The sequence below is a fragment of the Chiroxiphia lanceolata genome, chromosome 1, assembly GCF_009829145.1.
Source record: "Chiroxiphia lanceolata isolate bChiLan1 chromosome 1, bChiLan1.pri, whole genome shotgun sequence".
NCBI classification, from domain to species: Eukaryota; Metazoa; Chordata; class Aves; order Passeriformes; family Pipridae; genus Chiroxiphia; species Chiroxiphia lanceolata.
In genome coordinates, this window is record NC_045637.1 from 116567935 (window position 1) to 116590712 (window position 22778).

The window sequence follows — 22778 nt, forward strand, 5'->3', positions numbered from 1 at the left end:
TTTAACTTACCCCTGTTAACTGTACCTTTGCTCCTGAGAACTGGAAGCAAGTCAGATGGAGCTTGATATCAGCATAGTCTTCATGGACCTAAGCCAGTTTGACATCCTGGAAGAATACAGGGAAAGAGCAGTTACAAAGAGCAGTTACTTCTGAAGGAGTAAGGCAAACATACTCAGCACCAGAACAATGATTCTCAGGGCAAAATCAGAGGATCTTAATGTTATTTCCGATATCCACAAATTAGAAATCAAAACCAGACCATTTCTTCACTAAAGTCTCTGAATGTGGTGTCTCAGGTTCACGGTGTGCTTCCTTTCTTCCTTTTCCCACCCCTCAGTTGCAACACTGACCTCCTCCTCAGTTTCATCTGAAGGAAGAAATAGTTGTCTATGCCAAAATTCCCTGTGAGCACCCAAAGGAATTCCAGGGACAGTCAACGGTGTTTACATCATCACCAAGCACATGCAATTAACTTCCCCCAGTTTACCCAACTTAACTTTGAACGAAGCTGCAACACCTTTGCATCTGAACCATCAACACAAGAAAATTCTACCCCCTTTTTAAGAACAGGAAATGTGATTTCAGTAACATGGCCTCTACCAATCATTTTGATCTAACTGGGCACTGTCAACCCATTCCTGCCCAACAAGAAAAGCAGGACAAGAGAGAAAGTAGTCAAGAGGGGAAGAGAGAAAAATGAAAGGAATTGCTCTGTACTGCCTTTCCTAATTTTCAGCAGAGAACTGCCACAGATTCTACCAGAGTGCAGAAACCTCAGCCAAAAAAGATAATTTTTCTCTCTCCCATCAGTAGCACTACAAAACAATGAGTGTTAAAACTAAAAAAGTGCTCTGTCTGTCCAGTCCTGAGTACTCATAATATTACTTTGAAAACACTTCCCTACTGGCTTCCCAAATAAGGAAATACTCTAAATCAAAGATAGACATTTAACATTGTTAAAATTCATTGTACAATGTAACCAAAAACCCAGCCCGATTTTGTATATATTCTGTTTCCATATGGCACTTATTAGAATCTATAGAGCTGCTCCTAGATTTCTCATCTGAATCTAGTGATATTTGCCCTTTTTCTTATGCTTCCTCAACAACTCATTTCAGCTTTCATTTGAAAATTAATGGAATCTTATTTTCCTTTAATCTGTATACAATGTGGGAAAATATATGCTTAGTATGATTTAAATACATAGAGCAGTTAAAAGGCATTCCAAGTTTCTAATATCTCCTGATTACTAAATCACTCTCAGGTCCTTTTGGAAGTCTGACTTAGAGTTGAAAAGCTTGAACCTCAATGTTAAAATTAAAACAAACAAACAAACATGTATATATATATATATACAGTTAAGAATACTAAAGATAAAAGTGGGGCTGAAGGAATGTAAGGAGCACAGTAAAAAACTGTAGCTTCCCTTCCCTGCAGGGAGTACAAGATAGCATATCTCCTGCATGATACTCTTTTGAGCAACAGCTTACTTTCCTTAATGAGCCTCCTCAACGCCCATCCTGTGGCCTGAACAGGTAGGCAGCCCCTGGAGAGAAAAGCCTCTGAAGTCTGTGCATCCTACAGAGCACCAACAGCAATCATTCAGTCTTTTATACAAGCCCCTTGTACCTCTGCAGAAAGGCCACACTCAATCTGTTCCCCAGAGAAAATTGATAATATCTACTTACACTGCTGCTGATTAGATAGATACTGTCTCCAACAGTCTTTCTGAAAAGCTGAACAAGAGTCTTAACTTTAGGCTTGAATTACAGCTAGCATATCTAACTCAAGTACTGGTAAAAGGCATTTAATATCATTTGCGAAAAAACCCCAGAACCTATCTGTTTGGAGGAGAAGCAAGGGCACTATTCTTGATACATTCCTTCCTCCTTCTCCTACAAGTAACCACATCTGCATGCATATATACATATATGTCTCACACATGGATACAGGATAACAAGTACAACTTGTTCTCCACTACTGAATTTTCCAATTTGAACATAGAGGCATCAACATATAAAGTTCACTCCATTTCAGTGAGATACTGTTTGAATGAATAATGCTGGCAGAAAAACAATTCATGTAACACACATTATTTGGTCATTGCCAACTCAAGGGAAAAGTTAAGGCCAAATCTGTGGGGATTTCTGGTGACATCACGAAGACCTCACACAGATGCCCAAGACAAGTAGGACTGGTATTTTGTTGAACTTCACACAAAGTTAGCTCTGAGAAATACAAAAGGACTCTTTGATAAAAACATCTTAAATTCAAGTTGTACACTACAAAGAACAAACGGTCAAACATGATGCCATGGTGAGTGAGTCCATCAACAAAGAGTACTCTAATCACATCAGGTACAAAGGACATGTCAACAATCAATCTTAGCTTCAGTAGCCATTCTGACAAAAAACAAAAAACAAAAAAAAAACCAAAAAAAAACCCCACCACAAACCACTATTAGTTTTTTACCATAAGAGTGATTTCAAATTTAGTATGTTACATAGCTTCCCAGACTTGCAAAGAACTCACCTACAGTAACTGCAGCCAAGTCCAGCAAAGACTACCACTTAACATGCATCACATTTACATGTCAGAGCTATTCTCAGCACACAGCAGCAAGACTGTGACTAGCCAAGGCAGGAGCACAGTGCTGAAGTACTTTGTTCAACAACTTAAACTTGTTCCTTTGCACGTGCTCTTTAGAAAATCATATTAATTCTAAATTATCTTGGCCATGAGTACCACACAAAGGGTTCCTCTGATCCCACAGACAAACAGCTCTTCGCTTCTAAGAATATAATTTAAAAGGCTATTTAGCATAACTCTTACAGTGCTTAGTTTTTCTGTGGGAAATCTTCTCCCAGAATCAGAATAATTTAGGCTGAAAAGGACCTCTGGAGGCCATGTCCTCCAATTCCTAGTCAAAGCAGTGCTGTTTTCAAAGTTAGAACAAGTTCTTCAGAGCCTTATCAAGTTTCTAAATCTCCAAGGGGAAATCTTGCAACCTCCAAAGACCTCAGGTCACAATTTAAGCATTTTGATTGTTTGGTTGTTCTTTTTTTTTCCTTATGCCCAGACAGAATTTCTCCATTTCTATATGTGACGACTGCACTTCACCCTTTCTCTGTACACCTCAGAGAAGAGCATTGCTCTCTGGTCCAAAACAGCCCATTAGGAAATGCAAGGCAACAATTCACCTTCAGCTTCTCATCTCCAGCCTGGGTAAACTCAGGTCCCTCAGTATCTCCTTGCATGCCATGTACTCCAGGTGCCAGCTGAAACAAGGTGGCTGCTCCAAGTTAAAACTCTTTAAACTATCTATGAAAATGTAACAAAGCCTTTCACATATTTCACCCTGAGCAAACAACATTGCTTTGTGGGTCCTCTGACATCGAGAAGACCATTGACTACTTTACTTTCTGATCCCAAAACAAGTTCTTCTGAGGACGAAGCTTCTTCAGAGAAGCAGCATAAAGTATTCAAGAGGGTAATGCACCGCTTCATGATCGGCATCTCAAACCACCTAAACACTCTGGGACAGTGCTTTTTGCAGCGTCCAAATTAAAAAAATATCAACATTTAAAGAAAATTTAATGTGGTTTAGAATGTAGCTAAACAACTTCTTGCAGTTGACCCCAGAAAAATAAAAGACGTTATGTGTAGCTTCCTTTGACTTTCCTTTGAACCACAGATTGAAAGCTTTAAACAGCAGGATCACTTTTATTAGTTATGTGTAAGATTTTTGTTAAATTAAATTTCCAAATAGTATCTAATGCTAACATATTTGCATGTACCAACTCAATGGGTTAGAACACCTTCTCAAAGAAATACAGTTTCTAATCATTATTTTGAGATAGGGTGCTCTGTTTTACTTTGATGAAAGGGGTGGTACATGCCACTCTCTCAACAGCATTAATTCCAAAGCGTTTTTACAGAATCTAGATATAGGTCAAAACAGATACAAGATGAAGGATACGTGAGAAAAGGAAGATCTGTTACCTGCACTGAGATACTGAGAGCATTCTTCCTTGCCTGGCAGCACAAAGCATGGCCTCACAGGGAGCGAATCAGGTTTCGTTCAGAGACCCAAGGAAGACAGCTTTCCATAGAGCTTCATAGTATGTTCCCCATATGCAAGAATGGGTTTAATAAAGATTCTATTTATCATTTATTTAAAGCTTGTCTTCTATTTGCTACATATTGCTGCCGCAGGGAGCAGCTTTTTCATATCTGCCTAGATAAAAGCAAAAACCTCCAGAATCATGACTGCCAAGTACTCCAACAATAATCAGCAGCCCAGACCATAAGATTATGCTGTGCAAGTTCAAAACCTGTCCCCTTAGCAGATGCAGAAGTTCCACCCAAGAATGAAAGATGTATTAACATTGAGAAATAGGCATGGAAATATTTATGCACATAAACACACGTGAACATTTGTTTGTGTACACTGTAAGCAGACTTGTGCATATCATACACATACCTGAAGCAAATATGCCTTCAGCGATTTAAGTACAGTAGCAAACAACAGTGTCTGCAAATATTCTGCATTCACGAGAGGAAAGCCATGGCAAACGCACCAGAGTTGTCATATGTTAGTGGCACCACTTCAGTGAGCCTGCTGCAACTCTAGAAATATGTGTGCACCCAGCCCGCGCCATCCAAAAACTCCCCACTCCAGCCCACTAAGCCGGAGACATTGTAGCACTGCACAAGAAGCAAAAGAGAAACTAGTGCCCGTCAAGAGAGAGGCCCTTTCCTGTACCCAGCACGAACATACACATTGGCACAGGATTCAACTCAGCTCTGAAGTTTTACACCTGACCTTGCCATCACTTGTCTAACAAAAAGAACAAAACTCACTCTATGTGCCAAGCTTTTTAACACCTCCAAGACTGGCACTTTTACGTCTCCAAGTTTGGTTTTCCCCCCCCCCTTCATCCTATCCTCTCCATTTAGCTTACATAGAGACCACCTCCACAGTGCTATGCTAATTAGCAACAGCTTGCACTCCATATTAAAACCAAAAATAATAATAATAAAAAAAAAACTAGAGAAAAGAAAACCTGAATGAGCTCAAAGGCATTTCATAATTTCAGTCATATTGGCATATATTAATTATACTTACATAATTTTAATTCTGATCTGAGCAGCAGACTTGCTATAATTGCTGAAAAATAAAGTTATAAGTTAGACATGTGATATGATAGGGTCTGATGCCCTACAGACTTGCTGTAAAGTTCTACAAAAATACATATGTCTGTAACCAAGACTAATAATAATAAGCTCACTGTGTGAGGATAAAAGGAGGAGGTGAACAGTAGAGAAAAGCTTGGCTAGTGTAGAAAATAAATCCAAAATCTACAAAGTATTACTTCAACAAACTGAATAAGTATTTAATAAAATGAAGTTCTTTCTTTCTTTCAATAATATCAGTAGCTCCTAAAAAAAAAAAAAAACCAACACATTCCTTATAGGTAAATGTTTATTCTGTAAATTCTTTACACTTTCTTATATTTTGTTTGGCTTTTTCACAGGAGGCCTAATTATATTTTCTTATGTCTGTACTTCCTACATGTTCAGCATTTACCAATCTATCTACCTTGAATACAAACTCAACTATAGACTACAGAGAATGAAAAGTTTAATGACTCTTTAAGTCTTAAAGATTTCCAAGTATTGTAGCAAACGGAATACTGCACACTGCTTTGAGGGAGGGAAATTTAACTGACATTTCAACAGTGTCTTGGAACTAAAAGATTGTTTCCTAGAATATTGAATATTTAATTAGAACACAACCTACAAATAAGAAGAAATTGGGCATAATTTCTCCCCGATATCTTGCCTAAGCTTTAACAATATTTTCTACTTGCAATAGTCATTGTAATGAACTCCATTATTATAATTAAGATCAGCTAAGCTGTATTAGGGAATTTCAATAACTACTGTCTCCCCCTAATAGATAAACAAGGAGAGAGTTGATGACATTTAAAGACAACAGATTTAATGCAGATAACTTACAGAGTTCAGTGCTACAAGATATTACTGAAACAACAGGTTATAAAAACAGGCAAGAAGATATTAAAATCTTGTGCATAAAGTTACTCCTAGCTAAGAAGGGTTAGGAGAAACTTTCACTCTAAAAAAAGCACATTAACTGCTCGCAACAGCTGGATGACACTGGCTGGACTTTGTATTTTATCCTACTGAGGAGTGGTATTTTATCCTACTGAGGAGTGGTAGTTTTTTTAATCACTGCTTGTATCACCTACTAGGAGAATGCCACCCTGGTTTAAACTCCTTGGAACATTGATCTTACAGGTGTATATCCACAGAAGTCAATGGGGACTTTGTTTATGCTGCTTACCCACCATATCCATATTGACAGAAGTGTGAAAATGGATGATCCCTTTCAGACACACCTGGCTCGAATTCTTAACTGTACACACCTGTGGGCACTTCATGATTAGGAATTTGCTAGAATAATTCATTCTATGTGAGATAAGTGAGAATTCTGAGCTTTCTACATCTTGCCCACACTAGAGACGCATTACCCCCAAAGCAAGCTCTATCAGTAAATCACTTTTACTACAGACACAGACAAAATTATCTCAGCAGAAAACCAAAAAACAGTTCCTGGTGGTGCCACTCCTTCTACCTAGAGAGAACCCAAATTTCACATGTAACAGAGGCACTTTACCATACTTAGGTATTTTAGGGTGAATTAGCCTGAGAATTCAAGAGCATTGCAAGACCCCTCAGCTCTGCAAGAAGGTGCAGAAGAGAAGCAAGATACCCCAAAGTGCGACCATCTGCTGGGAAGCCACTTTGCATTCTTCACCAGCACACTTAGCCACAAAATAATGACAACTCAGGTTGAGGCACTCTCATTTACTAACACTATGACACTACTAATACAAGGACAAATCCTGCAACCCTTCATCTAGCAAAGCGTATTTTACTGGAAGCTGACCCACATAAAAAACGGAGGATCAACCTTCTCTGATCATTAAAACAGACACAGGCAGATGCTGACACATCAAGCTCTTACCCAGAGCTTGGTTCATAAAGGAATGATTTAATTAATATTTTAAATCAAAACCAACTTTCTTGATTGAAAAACAAAGCACGCACCAACTCCCAATGCTTTTATTTTAAGAGCGATGTTTTTTATTCAGTTTTGCTTCCAACTCTTCCCAAATGACATAACCAGAACTGCAAACAAGTGATGTCCACATAGCAACTTTACCACAATGACACAACCAGTCTAAATTTACACTGACACCACTTTACCTTAAATCAGCTTCTCCCACATGCACAGGCTTTTGCACTAGGTATCCAATTCCTTCAGTCAGCCATAACATCATATATAATTAACCTATGCTTGCTAAACTTCCTCATGAGAACTCTTCCAAGAGAAAGAGCCGAAGAGCAGTCTCAGTGAATTTCCTCTCCTTGGGCTGCTGCTGTACTGTCCTGGTGGTCACCTTTGGATCCAGCACAGTCCTTGGACAGTAATATTTTATGTTGCTCAATTAACTTCTTTGTTTTCAGAATCCACACTACAGATCTCTTCAAAGCATAGACTGCGTTCATTGCCAATAATTTAGCCCTTTCTGTTTTGTTACACCTAGCTGGCTGAAATGGTGTTAAATCTCGGCAGAAGGCAGAACATTAACACTATCCAAACCAAAAAAATTCTGCCGCAGATTCAATTGACTAAACTGTCACTCTACATACAACAATAACATGCCACTAGAAAACATCAGAAATGCACGAACAGCCACTCTTATTACCTCCTTGTATCAGCGCCTGTGACACGCACACACACTGCCGAATCTTCACACTGTATTTGCTAACCATGGATCTCTCCCTGGCAGGCAGCAGAAGGGATCCCGCAGACCTCCACACCGCCAGCCTCACTCACCCAGAAGTAATCCCTGCTCCAGCCGCACAGCTCCCTGCCACCACGTCCCAACAATATCCTTCGGCGAGGCGAGGAGCCGCAAAACTGAACTCCACTTCGAAAAGGCGCAGGAGAGCCGCCCTGCACGCCTTCCCGGCCCTTCCCCGAGTTCCTGGGGCACAGAACTACCGGGAGCTGAAGCGAGCAGTCGGCTGATGGACGGGCACCGCGGCTCTCCCTGCGCAGGAATCTCACTAACAAGGCGCACATCGCTAAGGTTCTGCTCTCGCACATCGAGCCACTCTGCACAGCAAGCGCTGCCGAGTCCCATGGGCTTGTTTTAGCCACATTTGTAAACATCAAGTTGTTTGTTTGTTTTTTATTTTATTTTATTTTCCGCCAAAACGGCCGCTCGTTCCGGCCAACGCCGCCCAGCAGGAAAGCAGCCCCGGCGGCAGAGTGGGTGCCGGGCTGGCAGGGTCCCGAGCACAGTTCAGCGCCCCGGGTTACCAAACCAGTCCCCGGCGCGCCTGGGGCGCGCTTTTGTCTGCCGAGAGGAAGGTACGGAGCGCCCGGGCGCTACCGCCACATCACCGCCTCACTCACGGGCTGCAGCCCAAAACAGCGACCGCGACGCCGAGCGCAGCCCGCCCCGCGTCCCGCCGAGCCGCGGGGGGAAGCGTCCCGGGCACCTCGCTCTGACCCGCTCGGAGCTAGCCCGGGGCAGCGCGGCCCCCGCGTGGGGGACACGGACACGCGCGGGGGGCGTGCGTGTCCCCCCCCCGAGAGGGGACAGCCGGCAACGCGCCCCACTCCCCTTCCCGCCTCCCCCACGCCGGACGCGGCGCGGCAGGCAAGGAAGCGACCCCGCCGGGCCGCCGCCATCCCCGCTTTACCTCGGCAGCCTCCCGCTCCCGCCGCCGCCCCGCCAGTGCCGCCGACAGCCGCGGCGGCAGCCCCGGACCCCCCGCCCCGCCCCGCCCCGCCCCCTGGCGGGGCCGCCGGCGGCTCGCGCGCCCCCTTGCCGCGCGCGGGGTGTGGGGGAGCGCGGGGTCCTTCCCGCCCGCACGGGGCTGGGAACTGGGGAGCGGGGGTATCCCCGCCGCGCATCCCCTTCGGAAACCCCGCGGGGGCTCTGCGGCGGGGGCAGGTGAGGGGCGGGACAGGGCACGGCGGCCCTACGGGCTCGTCCCCCGATCCCGGGCCGTTGTCAGGTCGAGTAGGATCACGGTCCCGCCCTGCCAGAGAAGTCGTCCCTCCGGCCCCCATCCCGCCCGGCGCAAAGGGCAGGGGCACGGGACGGACCCTCACCCTGCAAGTGCTCTGTGTTTTAGCTGCTCTGCCCGCAGCCCCTGAATAAAGTTTTTTTTCCAGCAAACTCTCAGCCCAAGCTGGCACCTGCTTGTCGTGCCTTCGGTGCCGGTGTGCCTCCTCTTGTCTTGACAGCTGGAGTGATTCTCCATGCCTTCCGCAAGTGTGTGGGCCGGACGGACAGCCCCGAGAGCATGCAGTGAGAAACGTTAAGAATACCTGCTAGGGAAGAACTCCCAAAAAAGGGAGGAAAGGTGCAATGATGCTCAGGTTCAGGTGGGCAGCTGGCTCTAAGCCTTCCACCCTGGCAGCACAGCAACCGGTTGGGCCTTCAGCATCCTCTCTGCTGCTGCTTATCTCAGCTTAGGGACTGCAAAGCCTTCAAGAGTTAAACACAGGCAAAAACACCCTCTATTCAGATTTTTGACAGCTGTAATGAGCTCAAGGAAGAATTATGTAAACATTATTAAGTGTTAATAAACACATGTCAGCGTTAGGCAGTCTTGTGTAGAAATGTTGGTAAAAGCCATAGTGAACGCTTTATTCATAATGTCTTTTTAACTTTATGTAGCTGGTGTAATAGGCCCTGTGCATTGCTGTTGCCTCGACAGAAAATCATTACCCAGTAACAGATGAGCCAGTTCGGAAGAAGTGCCACTGGGATACTGCACACTTTCATTCATAGATGCTATGTATTAGAGGAAGTAACAGGAGGCCTGCCAACTTTCCCAATTTAATTATTAAACTGTCAGTTCCTGACTCCTTGTTTCAACTTCCTGAGGCAACATCTGGCTGTAATAACAAAAATAAATAAATAAAATAAAATTTGATCATTCACTCAGCAGCATTCTATTTGCAATGTCCTTTTTTACTGCAACTTTTATGAAAAGCTCAGTATGGGGGATCTGGACCCAGCATCTCTCTGAACTACCCAAAAATAAAGACAAGAACAGTTTCAGCTGTGATCCTCAAGGCAAAGCTGTGCAGAAAGCTATATCATACTTGAGCCTTTTTTCAATGAGTCCGATGATGTGCATTTTAATCTTCCTAATCCTTCTTTTATTCATAAGAACATCAGCATTTTTTCCACTGCATGAATCTGCATGATATGACTTTGGAAGATAAAAAAAAAAATATTTTGCCAGCCAAGAATTTTTGCATTTTCATCAAACATTGCTTCATGTCGGTTTCAGAGGGAAAAAAAAAAAAACATAAAGGATATCAGATTTAAATGTTACCAAATGTGAGCGAAACACTGAAGAGAAGTTCTAAAATATCTGTGAGTGCGTCTTCACGTGTTCTCTCGATCTGTTTCATATGATGTGACAGCTTCAGCTCACAATTCGTTATTGCAGTGGATTTTGGAACTGTATGCCTCTTTTTTTCATATCCTTACTCGAACACACACGCACGCTTACAAAAATATGTATCTATATATGTACACATGCACATGGAGAGACAAATACAGAGTGACTCAGCTCTGCATTCTACTTGCTTAATCAGTTTTCAAAGCTCCAGCACTGTTTTCTTGCCTTATTTAAATGCCTAAAGCCACCTTTCCCACATTGCTTATTTCAGTGCCAGGGTGCAGAGTCTTTGACAAAGCTGGGCCATCTATGCTGCCTTCTGTGGGTTACCCTCTCCTAAATGCCTTTCTGCAGGTCAGGAGGTCAGCCCTTCCATTAATCACATGGTAGCTTAGGGTTCAGTGCTCACCCTGCACACTGTAGTTCTAGAGAATCCTAGGAGCCCCTTTTTCCTGATGGTCACTTGAAGCTAAGGAAGGAAATCAAGATCTGGAGGCAGAGCCCAAACCACAGTGGGACGGTATCAGAAATCCTGTGGGATGAGTATCACCACCCATGAGTGATATTCCGCACTGCGTAGTGCTTTGGTCTACCCAAAGTGCGATGGACAGACAGGAGTTGTAGCAACCGTGGTGGTAAGTATGAGTTGGGAAAACATGGGAGCAGTGCCTAATCCAGTACCTCCAAGCATGATTCTTTCCCTTAGTGCTCCCAGAGAAAACACTCCTGGTTTTCACATTCCATTAATCTTCCCATTAAGAAGTTAGGTGTAGAGATCAGAAGAGTCTGAAGTCAATGTTGCTGTCTTTTGGGTTTCTGTCAGATATTTGACATTAGATCCCTAGGTTTTTTTTCCTCAGAAGTTTCCTTCTTCTCATAGCTTGGAGGAACTTCTGGAATATTTTATTGATTTCTTAGGTGCTCTCCACTGGAAGTCCTCATAATTCCTTGCTTCCTAAGGCTTCCCTGGGTACTTTTTCTTTTATATCCCCCAGTTCAAGTACCAGAAAGGCTAACTATCCTGCTAAGTAGGGCAGCCTTTCTTAAATCACCAAAAGAACTCTGGATAATCCTTTCATACCTGTCTCCCATCTTCAAGTGAAATGACTACGCCTCTTAAGTTGTCATAGGAGGGGATTGAATACTTCATATAAATTCTATTCAAGATTCTTCGGTTTTCCCTACAGTTCCTGACAGATCAGTCAGAGTCTTCCTTTATACTATAAAGAAGAAAGAAAATAGAGAGAGGGGAGAATGTTGAAAGTGGATTTTCTGGTCAAATTCTACTTAATATTTTTTCTACCATTAGCCAATTCCCAGGCCTATGGCTCAGAATTATTTTTAGAAAAGTCACCTGGGATTTAAGAAAAAAAATAAACAAAAAAAATCCTCAAAACAAAACATTTCAAAATACTCCGGACCAAAACAACGTTTCTGAGACAGCTAATGACTTAACAAAGCTAATGACTTAACAAGGTGATCTGAGTCCTATGACCAGATGTAGCTTTGAAAACCTCTGTAGGAAGTCGAGTTTGTACTATAGGAAGGAAAATTTGTATTTGTGTACATTAAGGAGTTGTCATGGTTTGAGATGGCCCCCCTGGGAGTCAGGGGCTCAGAGGTGATTGGGTGCCAGGGCAGTGTTCCCTGGAAGGCCAATCACCACTAGTCTTGTTCGCTTCTGCTAAAAATCGTATATACACAGCCACTGGAAGCTGCTGGCAGTTTTTCTGTTGTTGGTGTCTGCTGCATGTAGGTGTAGAAGGCCAGGGGGTGGCTGGGCTCCTTCTTCTCCCTCTGAGGGGGAGTGGAGCCCTGCGGCCCCCCAACTCTGCCTAGGCCAGAGTTAGAGACAGCATTGGAGTGAGTGAGTGTTTGTGAGGGACGCGACTCACAAACAACTGGTAAGCGAGGAAGGAGAAGGCAGGCTTGCAGTCAAGCCCTCCTTCCCCCCCCTTTTGCAGTTAAGCTGTGGAGGGAGCCCTTTTTTTTCCCTCCACTGTAAAGTGGAGGAGAGGCTCGGCATTTGAAGCAAAGCTGATAACGAAACAGCTCGTCGCTCAGGAGAAGAATCCCAGGCAAAATTAGAGACGACCGGAGAGAGGCCTGGAGGATGTCCTTCACAGTGATCTAAACGCAGGACAGCCGAAAACCCGGAGGAGGAATCAACATTCCAGGATGTGTACGTTGATAAGCTACGCTACAGCAGCCTACAGAACCGAGGTATGAGACTGAGAGAGAGAGAATGACACAGCAGAGACTGACATGGGACCGAGGAGAAAGGACTCAGAGCTACCTTCTTGGACTTCGTAAGAAGAAGGGACTTCGGCAAACAGCTGAAGGTTGGTGAGGGAGTGTTCAGGGGGCCCCAAACACTCCCACGAGAGACTGTGTTACACATCAGCCTTGAAAGGCTTTTCCTGGACTAAAGTTAAAGGGAGGGGCTTAAAAGGACTGATAGAAGTCTAATAATATATATATAGTATCTATTTGTGTAAAATAAATGTAAATACTTCCCCTTCCCCCTATAAAAGCCTCTGGCCTGAAAGTTCTCTCTTCGGTGTTGAGATAAATCATGGAGAAGAGTGGGGGAGGCCTGGGAATTGGATTTTGGATTTTCTAATGTGGCTTAAACTGCCACAGGAGTCTATCATCAGTTTCTCTACTTTTTGCTCTGGAGATCCCTTGACAATTTCTATACCACACATGAATCCATCAGTAAAAAGGAAACCGCAAAAAAATTATCAAATCCTTTAGGAAAAGAAGGTTGAAGAACAGTTTAACACAGAGAACTTCACAATCTGTTGGAGAAGGTCAATAACATGATGGATAAGACTACAACAGATGTATTTATATATTTACAAATGTGAAAGCAAAAATTAGAGTCTTATTAAAAGTAGCAGCTGTTAATTGCCAGCCTCATATATAGACACATACTTGGAGAGACTGCTAATTAACCGAGTGAAAAACTAGAGGAGTTTCAGCTCTGAGTTACTTGCCGTGGACCTAAGAGTCTAGGTGAGAGAATCTGATTCCCAGGTGGATCCCAAGCTCAATAATATTTGTTGGCTATACGGAGGCAGTGATGTCTTATCTGAAACAGAATTGGCTATACATAAGTGTGTGCTGATCCACTAGGGTCAGCATCAGCAGCTATTAAAACAAGCTCACATAAAGAACCTCCCAGATATTTGATGGGCTGGAGACATCAGCTCATATAAAACTGCATATATTTAGACTGAGAATCTAAAATTACTTTCCTTAATGAAAAGCTTCCTTTAGTGAATGGAAGAAAAAAAAATATCCTGCAGGATTTTAAACATCAGCTAGCAGATGAGAATCCAGAATCCCACTAAGCTTGGGGCACAGTTACATGAACATTTGTTGCAGCAGTCTGTGCTTACCTAAGGACATGATAAAAACCCCAAGGTATTAATAATAATAACAATTCAATCCCTAGCAATATTGATAGGTTGTTATTTGGTTGTTTTGTTCTGCAAGATACTGGTAAGAAAGAACACAGAGCCTGTGCACAGAGTTTATTTATTTTGTGTCTGCCACACTTACTAGGTAACAGAGATGATATTTTACCTTTAGAGATAAAAAATAAAGCTGTGATGCACTCAAATCATCATCTAATAATAACTGATGGTGGCAGACGAGATTATAGGAGCATCTGTAGCTACAAATACTCAGCTGGGACTCCTTTAGGCTTCTGTGTATCAGCTGGTCTTCTGTTATCTCCTTGGGAAGTGAAGCGAGCAACACATGGGTGCCTTGACTTTTGAATGCTTGATAAAGGAAGTAAAAAATGAAGCTAAGGAAAATTCCAAGCAGTATAACTGATAGTGTAAACCCTCCTTTACGGAGCTTGCTAATGGCTTAACAAGGTGATGCATAAAATACAAAGAGGGAAGGTGTTAGAACAGCTAACCCATTTGTTACCTGAGAGTTGTCTTCAATGGTAATGAGAAGATTGGAAGAGATAATTTGGTGCATTGTGTTTAAAGAACTGTTCCTGGAGGTTGTCCTCAGGATGGATTGGTAGGGAGTATCAGATTTCAAGTGTACTGACAAGACAATAGGAAGAACATGGGAGGAGCATTTGGTACGAGTGAAAAAGACTGTAAACGTCTCTAAGGAGTTAAGACGTAAAATTGTAGAAAGCAATGCCTATTTGTAAGAAATCATACTACCTTGGCATACAATCACTGACAATGAACTGCAACATTAATTACCAGAAAAAAAGTATAGGGCAGAAAAATTGTTAAAAATAGGGAGGTAAATAAAAAATGAAAGCTGGCTAGAGTACTGCAGACTTCGCTAATAAGAAAAAACAAAAATGTAAGTTATGGAAAGATAGATGTATAAATCAAGCTGTGTTTTTGTTTCTGGATTTGTCCCATATACTAGTGATAACATGGAATTCCTCCAAGATTTCTGTTAGATCTTCTCTTGAAGGAAATTATACATCTAGTAGGCACAGATTAGTGCTTTTTGAAGTTGACAAATTAACAATGAACCCAGGTAGTTGACTGTAAAAATGGAGTATTTCATTCTCCTAGAGGTCCTTAAGGCTGATCACAGTACGTAAGTTCATAGAGTGCATGGATTACAGTGCCTGCTACTTTAAAAAGCACCACCAAAAAGGTATTACCAGGAATAATGAGTAGAAACAAGTTTTGCTGATAGTATGCAACAGCAAAGTATGCTTAGGGAGAGGATTTGGTAGCCCAGTCACTGAAGGGTGAAAGACTGGGGAGAGTTGCACATATGCACAAGCTACATGCTCTGGCAAAGGAATCTGAATGGCTGCTATAAGTCAAAGCTTTAGACATCTCCGGGCAAGTATGAGCTAGTGTCTGTCCTGCAAGTAATGGAAGAGATATACTGTGTAAATCACATAGGTGATCCAAACTTAGACTTCTGATCAGAGAAGAACAACAAATCTGTGTTACAAAGGTCCCTGTGTCATCTTATTAAGTACTACCACTCAGTCCTCAACAATCCAATACTCTTCTGATAAAATTATTTTTGGATTCATGCTTCCTGAGAAACTTTCATATTTATCAAAAACTGGCAAAGACCTGTGCACCTGCACAGGTGCCAGATGTAAAAGACTTTTATGTCAAGAGTATGGGACAATATTTCAAATATAGACCAATATACAAGTCAGATGCAAGCATACCAAACACATGATTAAAAAAAAAAAAGAAGAAGAAGAAGAGTTGAAATGGTGCAAATAAATAGTGGAAGACTGAATCTATAGGAGGACTTAAAAAAAATTTAAGTTTTCAGCGTAGTACATGCCCAGCTAAGGGGCATGGGCCATATGTTACATACTTGGTATTGCTCCGTAATTTTAGTCCATCTGCACTGGGAATAACTACAACATTCAAAATCTTTGTACATGGTGTGTTTCCCGGTTTTCTAGGAGTTTTTATGATATTTATATTTGTGTTGCTGGTTAGAATTCTTGTAAAACTAAATGGATAAAAAGCTGTAATAGTGCAAGCAGTCATAGGGTTTTTTTAAATATACCTACACATACACACACACACACACACACACACATATATGTATATGTGTATAAAATACAGAAAAGTTAATTCCTGCCAGCACATGTAGAAGTTCTTGTTTGCAGTTTCTTAACATGCTTCTCCCTGGTACTATTTCTTGAATTCAGCCTCTAGGGCAGATGTTCAGTCCTGCAATTACATGTGAAATGACATTCCTATAATCTAACTCCTAAGTAAATAGTATGGAGTACAGTGTGGAAGGGAAGCTTTAGGCGACTTACTCTAACACTTAGTTCTTACGGTCTTTTACAGGTTGATTGCTGCATGGATGCATAGATTGCACCTACCTTCCCTGGGACCTTATGTGTCAGCAACAAATATTTCATGTAATAGAGAATCAAGAGTGGCAATTGAACCCACATTCTATTGTTCTTCAATGTATCCTTGGATATGCTGCAAGTGGGTAGCACTGGCTGAAGAAAAGATTGAGCAGGTGCTCAACTGGTAAAGATACTGTATGTCCATTGCTACTGTAAGTTATTGGTTCATCATAGGATCTGCTCCAGATTTGTAAGCAGTCCTGCAAACACTGTGGACTGATGGGCCACGATTCATGGGCTGAAATATAAGATTCTGTCTCCTTCTGGAGAGGTATCTGAGGATTAGGAAAATGCTCTAGAGCATCTCATAATGTCACAACACCTACATCACAGCAAGCCTTTAGTGTCTCTAACTTAGAATTTATTTTTACACCAAATATCTAGATGTATTCTGGCCTGTTTTTTCAGTGGGTCACATTGAATCTTAAGTATTTCATTCTCTTCTGCTTATTTGGAAATAATTATCTTCAAAACAATACAAATGAGTAAACAAACAAACAAGAATACCACTACTGTGTCTGTAATTGAGATCTTAGGCTTAATTAGGCATAATATATGGAGGATAACACACAGCTATTTATCTATGTTAACCTTTGACTACTTTCTTAGTCACATGGAACAACTTATTAAAAAAGAAAGGGTGATGTATAGAGGTAACAGCTACTCTGAGGAGGTTTGCAAAATCACACTGTCACTGTTTCATTCAACACAATGAGGTCAGATCTCCTAATTAAATTCAGTGAGTTCAGCCTTCAGTCTGCATTCTCTGTTGTCATAAACACAGTTAATATTTGTTATTATTTATGCTGTAATACTTTTCTCAGTGTGTTTGGGTTTTGTGCAAATACAGGAAGAAACAGACATCGCTATGGGGATATTATGTGCCTTCCTAACTCAGGAAAATATCCCTCTGACCACTAGACTTGGGAAGCGTTCCTGAATTTCATCCATTGCTCATATCTGACTTTAATTTTCTGTGAAGAATTCTGCTATAGCTATCTATAAGGACTAATATGAAAACTGCATTGAATCATATTCAGAAGAGAAAATAAAGGAGGAGGGAATGGGCACCACCACCTTCACAGCCTCAGCTGGAAAAGGCGCCCCACCTCTCCCGGCTGGCGGGGCCGGTGCAGTGAGAGCTCCCTCTTCTGTCGCAGATAACTTTCATCACTGGGCATATTGTCGTCTTAATCCAAACATCTGGTTACCTGCTAGATTTTGTCATTGCTCTACTTAGCTCGCATTTCCATCTTAAATTAACGTTATTCTGTTCTGTTCTTTTGCTGTCTGCTATTGTTGCGTACTGTGGCATTGCTTGGGCTTTCCGTTGACTAATACAAAAATCAATATCTCTTCTACAGAAAAAATCTGAATAGGCTGAATGCAATAATGCAATCTTCAAGGCACCATTTAAATTAAAGTGTGTGTGTGTGGGAAAACCAAAAAACCAAACCAAAATCAACCAACCAACCAAACAAAAACAAACAAACAAAAGGAAAGGAAAAATAATCAACCAGGAACGTACAACATACTATGAGTAGCTTTCTCTATGGCCAGTTGTATGGCATTTATTATCAGTGAAGGTTAGTTTAAAGTGTCATCAGTTTTTGTAAACATGGAAAATACTTCTTGGAATAATTAACAATACATACAAGACTGTTTTTTAGTTAAATAATTTATTTACTACTTTCATTTCAATATGCTCACCAGGTGAATCTGAAACTTGTTTATCTAATAAGGTCCAAGCACAAACATGACTTTTTAACACTTGGCTCTCAAATATAAGAAAGAATAATTTCAGTAAGAACTATTTATTTTGGAAGTTGTGTTACTATCTCCCATTATTCTACCTTCTTCTGTGGCATTATGTCCTTCTCCTTTTCCCCCAACTGCCTGCTACATCAACTTAAGTCTTTGGGGAAAGAAGGGTAATTTGCTAAATGCTTTTACAGCCCACAGCATGGAAGGGTCCTGACCTGACTGGTCTTTGGCCTTAGAATATTTTACAGGAATTTGTTATATATCATTCTTGTGTGTAATATATCATGGAAAATTTCCATTGTTCTCCTATTTTATTGAATGTTATTTTTTTTATTCTAGTTAAATATGTCTTGGTTGCCCTCAGAGTGTCAGGTTTACAGTACAGCAGATTCTGCAGTACAATCATGGCAAAAATTGGCAGCACAAACAATACACCGTGATGCCATTTCACTTTTTTGGGGATTCTGCTGGATAGCAAGTGGCTGAAGAAAAATCCCGATTTTGTCTAGAGGCAGTTACAGCACTACTATCAGTATATGCTCCTCTGTGTTTGCTTTCTTTCAACTCTGACCAAGGATGAGTGAACATCATTCTGAATACAAAGGCATTTCAATTTTCATGCTTATTCAATCCTGAACCTCTGATGAGAGTACAGTAGTAAAAGTGCCCCACATAAAAATGGTTTTATGATATACATTTGTCCTCAAAAAGTCCAGTTGCAATAGGAACTGATGTGTCTGATGATAAAGCATATTTGTGTGTGAGAGCGAGACAGGGAGTATGTATTTTCAGGGAGATTCAAACAAAATAAAGGGGACAGACACGTTATTTGAATATTTGTCCCTTTATATTTGAAAATTCTGGACTGTGCAACCAGCAATTTCTCTGCCTTCCCAGAGTGCGTTTTAAGACTAAGCAGCCACAAAATTCTCTGAACACTCAGCCAACCAAATTCCTTCCCAAGTGTAGGAGTTCAAGGCAAGCCCACTGTCTTGTATTTTTACATCCACAAATTAATGAAAAATGCTGTATTTTTCATTTTGTCTTCTCCATTTGGTTTTATTCTACACCAGAGAAAATGTCTTTGAAATTTCTCAGCAGCAATGTGCTAAGAAAAACAATGGTAAGGTTTCAAAAGTTTACATCCTAAATTTCCAGGCAGAGAGGCAGGCAATATAATAGTCAGGAGTCTTACGGGAAACAAATCTTGACCACACTGGATATTTAAGGTTCCATTGCATATAAAAAAAATATAAAGAACTAAAAAGAACTCCTCCTCCTTTTCAAGTTTCACATTTCAATTTACAAGTAGAAAAGTCACATTTAGTCTGTTTTTCTCCACATGTGAAGCTGGCATGGCGATGTTATCTGCTTTGCCAGTTCTCCTTTCACAGTAACTTTTTAATCCAGTGACCATCTTCTTCAAACAAATTTGTTAGAAGTCTCAAAGATGTAAATTGTTACAGATTTTATGAACTTCCTCCTAGGTGGAGGACAGAGACTGTGCTGTTGTTGCTGCTGTGGGCAGGACTGTCAGTTTATGTGGGATTTGGCATTTGGTAGCACACATGCCCATTACCTGGCTAACCACTTAGCAATTGCCAGCCAGTCCTTGCAGACTTTTCTTCACCTGGCAGCCTAAATAAAATTTAGAAGGGGAACATAGGAGGGAGCTGATTGTCTGGTGGATATATCAGGGAACTTCTGCAGTAGGTGAGCTAATGATCTGAAAAGAATAAAAGGATGTTATAGTGGAAGGCAGTAAGATAAGGGAGAGGCAACTATGGGTACAACAGCAGAAGGACTTATGTAACAGGAAAACCAGATAGCGTAGGTGATTTTGGAGAAGGTGTAGGACACTAGTTTATAGGAATCAAGGCTGTCTTAGTACTGTTGTTACAACCTGTTTACTGTAAATGTAATTGCTTGTAGACAATAATTGTAAATTACTAAATGTAATGCATAAACTGTAATTTATATATAATATGAAACAATATCCTCCCTGTTAACAGGCTTGAAGTTTAATGTCTTACTTGATTATCATGCCAATAATGAAGTTTCTTTATTTAAAAGAGATACATTATGGGGAAAACAATCATAGCAGCAGTATTCAAGTACTTATCCACTCTGCAGTTTTCCCATGTTTTCAAGCTGTTAGTTGTTTTAAGAGGAACTATAATTACATTAAATACTTTCCAGGGTTCAAAAACTGAAATTGCTTGGCTTTCCATGAGGTTATTAACCTGCAGTAAATATAGGTTAGGTGTTCAGCGTAATCACAAATAAAAATGAGCATGGTCAACACTATCTCATTAAAATAATGACTGCACAGCACAAAACACTGAAAGACGTTTCACTTTAATATTAACTATTGGAGAATATTCATCTACCCCCAGCTCTACACCTATGGTATAAATTTAGCCAGAGCATCTAGATTTTCCTTTCTCTGGCTCAAGATAAATACTTTGTCTCATCAAAACTAACTAATTTTACCAGTGTGATTAGATCCCATTACCAGTAACATACTGACAGCTCTAAGGAAGAATACACTGTATTCAGGCCTTAGGGACCCTGTGTAGATACAATGTTGTCACAGAGGAATATCTGAGTTTCCACTCTCTCCATCTTGCTTGTTGGTTTGCTTGTCTAAGTAACGTCATATTTAGGTTGGATATTAGAAAAAGCTTCTTTACTCAAAGGGTGTTTGGGCACTGAAACGGTCTCCCTAGAGAAATGGTAACAGCAGCAAGTCTGAGAGAGTTCAAGAAGCATTTCGACAACCCTCTCAGGCACATGGGGTTGTTCCATCCAGGGCCAGGAGCTGGACTTCGGTGATTTCTGTGAGTCCTTCCGAATCAGAGTATTCTGTGAGTCTGTGATATTTGCCAAAGGAACCCAAAAGAAGAAAGTAACCTCAAACATAGGAAAGCTATGGTCAACAGCAACTAAATTTTACAACCACTGAAAATCCAAGATGCACAGGTTCAGAATAGAATTAAGTAATGTCCATGGGAATGTGTTCCAGCCAATGCTGGCCATTTACTGGAATGTTAGGAAGAAAAGTTAAATGAGTGGGTGAGCACCTGACAAGGAGTCTAAATTTATGACGGTTTTCCCCATCAAGAGGGATCCAAAAAGTTACATCAAAGCAGTTTTTTTCTTATTTAGAAGACAGTGGTGAATATTCAGGGATATTCCTGCTGGATGCTAGCCCACAGGCTCCCTCTGGAAACCAGCGACTGTAAGAAAATGAGAGTATTCATAAAAATAGCTGAGGAGAGAGCAGGAAGATCAGGGCAGTCAATCTCAACAACAAACAGAAACAGAAATAAATGTCATGGAGGAATAGAAAATACTTTGCCCCCCCTGTGCAATGGGGCTAGCAAGAGAAAAGTTATGTGAACAAGTAATATATGCAAGATAGTGGGAAAACCAAACGTATTTGGGAGAAAGAAACACTTCCTTTAAACCTTGTGCTCATTTCTTTCTTACGTAGCTTTTATATGAGAACAACAAAAATTGCGTTTCCCAGACAATGAAGGTAGCATTTTCCTAGAATACATTAGTGTAGAATTTGTGTTCATAGCTGCATAACTGATTACAAACTTGCTGTATCATAAAGAAACATACTTTATGGTTAGACAGAAAACACCATCCTGTACAGAGACATCTCATGCTATACAAACCACTTTGGTTCTCAGAATAAAGCCTTGCACTGGACCTTGTGCAAAGGAATAAATTCAAAACATTTTCTAGTCACCACGATAAGGATGTATTTAAAATGTAAGTACAAATTCACGTATTTTGGGATATGTATGTCTGTGGAGCCAAAGTGAGGTAGGCTTACAGTGATATTCAACAAAGCGTACTTAAAATGCTCCTTTTTATCAGTGACCTTTCCTTTAGAATTTCTATGATAACACTTGGGATAGCACATTAAGTTTCTTAGTATAAAATTGAGCACTGAACAGACTTTTAGAAAGATTATGGTGCTAGAGGGATATTTAATGGTGAAATCACTTACTGTAGTACTCATTTCTGAGAGCAAAGGTCTGAAGTGAAATGAATTTGGTGATCTTAGATTAGTCCTCGTTGGGCAGAGGTCCATGTCTGAAGTCAGCTACGTGTATAATTAGGTATAATTTCTACATCTGTTCAATAGAGGTTAATTGAACTACCATAATAATTGAATTCCAGTACTTTTAATTTTTTCTACTCAAAGTGTTCCTGTGAGATCAGAGCCAAGTATTCATCATCCAACACTTTTGTAGGAAATTCCTGTTGCATTTGGTATTTGGTTTGTGGGTTAATGCAGGGCATTGGCATTTTTCAAATGTCTGAGGACAAATACACATTCAGTCTTCCAAAATAAACAGGCAACAGAAAGAGCAAAATACACGTTACACGTACATGGACTCTATACTGATAATTCCTCATAACTTAAAGAAACAGTAAAAAGCATGTAGGTTATCAGCTGACAAAGCAGCAAAGATCTAATTATCCTACCCACGTATTTTGCAAGAATTTCACTCTTCTTTTGGTGGTATTTTAAATTCAGGTTGTATTATACATATTCAGTAAGTAAACACT

The 22778-nt window shown here is 40.9% G+C and overlaps 1 protein-coding gene and 1 long non-coding RNA gene across 3 annotated transcripts in view; one reads left to right on the forward strand and one right to left on the reverse strand.

Moving 5' to 3' along the window:
* Window positions 1–8852, reverse strand: part of RARB (retinoic acid receptor beta) — a 328318-nt gene extending 319466 nt beyond the window's left edge. Inside the window, exons 1-3 of one of the 2 annotated variants that reach the window (XM_032678227.1) lie at window positions 8804–8852; window positions 5130–5171; window positions 11–106 (exon numbers count right to left, since the gene is read on the reverse strand). The gene's annotated coding sequence lies outside the window, so the exon portion shown is untranslated. The remainder of the gene's footprint in view (window positions 1–10; window positions 107–5129; window positions 5172–8803) is intronic. The other variant, XM_032678229.1, reaches the window with a different exon arrangement.
* Window positions 8853–8992: 140 nt separating this feature from the next.
* On the forward strand, window positions 8993–10065 carry LOC116793225. Its single transcript, XR_004359406.1, has 2 exons — window positions 8993–9057; window positions 9282–10065. It is a non-coding gene; the product is annotated as an uncharacterized LOC116793225 (long non-coding RNA).
* Window positions 10066–22778: the final 12713 nt, after the last annotated feature.